Consider the following 1,553-nt stretch of genomic DNA (forward strand, 5'->3'; position numbering starts at 1 on the left):
CAATCCCTGTTTCTCCTTCTAGCTTCGCTATTCTAAAAGAGTATACAGAAACATGGACTTCCTCTTAAGTTGATAATGAAATAAAGTCAAGTGCACAAGGCACATCTAACATTTCTTTATACACAGTAGAAGCTCAATACATGCGAGTCCTCAGTACTTGTAAGTACTAGAGATCAGCATGGTTTCTTGTAGGCGCAGTGGATGGGGCTGGTCCTGATCCTAGGGCTACTCACACAGCAAATTCTTTGCTCCTCATCTTTATAGCCTTGATCACACAAATTGTATGGATGTCAATTCATTCAATAGTGAATGAATTTATTTAATTTTATTTTTAGAAGATTTTATTTATTTATCTGGGAGAGAGACAGGAATGAGAGAGAAAGAACATGAGAGGGGAGAGGTCAGAGGAAGAAGCAGACTCCCCACTGAGCAGGGAGCCTGTTGTGGGACTCGATCCTGGGACTCCAGGATCATGACCTGAGCTGAAGGCAGTTCCTTAACCAACTGAGCCACCCAGGTACCCTCAGTAGTGGGTTTAAATGGCCCATAGTGCTCTGGGGTTCTAGGGTTGCCAAAGAGCATCCTCCTTGATGAACCCAGTGGTCTAACTGGACATACACAGAAGATCCATTAAACTCACTTGGGAAACAACTTGGTGGTTGAGGTGAGATGGACTCTGGGTCCAGCCGGAGTGATACTCCCATACAAGTAATGATAGTACAAGAAAGAGCTGAGAAGGATGGAAGCAGTCAAGGTGTTACCTGTACCCGACTTTGGCTCCCAAAACAGGCCATATGTGTGATTCTGTGAAAACAGAACAAACCAGAGCAGAGGATTATAGATAATCCTTGACATGGAAAGTCAATTTGAATGTTCCTATCCCTTAATCTTCATTTATTTATTTTTTTAAGTTTTTTTTTAAGTTATTCATTTGATACAGAGAGATAGAGAGAGAGTATGAGCAGGGAGAGAGGCAGAGGGAGAGGAAGAAGCAGACTCCCCACTGATCCGGGAGCCCAACATGGGGCTTGATCTCAGGACCCTGGGATCATGACCTGAGCCAAAGGCAGGCATTTAACCATCTGAGCCATCTAGGTGCCCCAACTTTTTTTTTTAATTTTTAAAGATTTTTATTTACTTTAGAGAGAAAGAATGAGAGAGAATGAGCTCAAGCAGGGGGAGCAGCAGGCAGAAGAGGGAGAGCAGGGAGCCCGATGTGGGGCTCGATCCCAGAACACTGGGATCATTACTGGAGCCAAAGGCAGATGCTTGATCAACTGAGCCACCCTCATATTGCTTAACCTTAACCTTATATCCTCTACAGAACCATTTCAGAATCACTTTAGACCAAATCTCCTGCTTAGGATTTCTTGGTGAATGTGAATGTGGGCTTCACGTTTGTGGGCGGTTACATATGAAGGTTATTTTTTTTTTTTTAAAGTTTTTATTTATTTATTTGACAGACAGAGATCACAAGTAGGCAGAGAGGCAGGCAGAGAGAGAGGGGGAAGCAGGCTCCTCGCCAAGCAGAGAGCCCGATGTGGGGCTCGATC

Source organism: Mustela nigripes, chromosome X, assembly GCF_022355385.1.
Source record: "Mustela nigripes isolate SB6536 chromosome X, MUSNIG.SB6536, whole genome shotgun sequence".
Lineage (NCBI taxonomy): Eukaryota > Metazoa > Chordata > Mammalia > Carnivora > Mustelidae > Mustela > Mustela nigripes.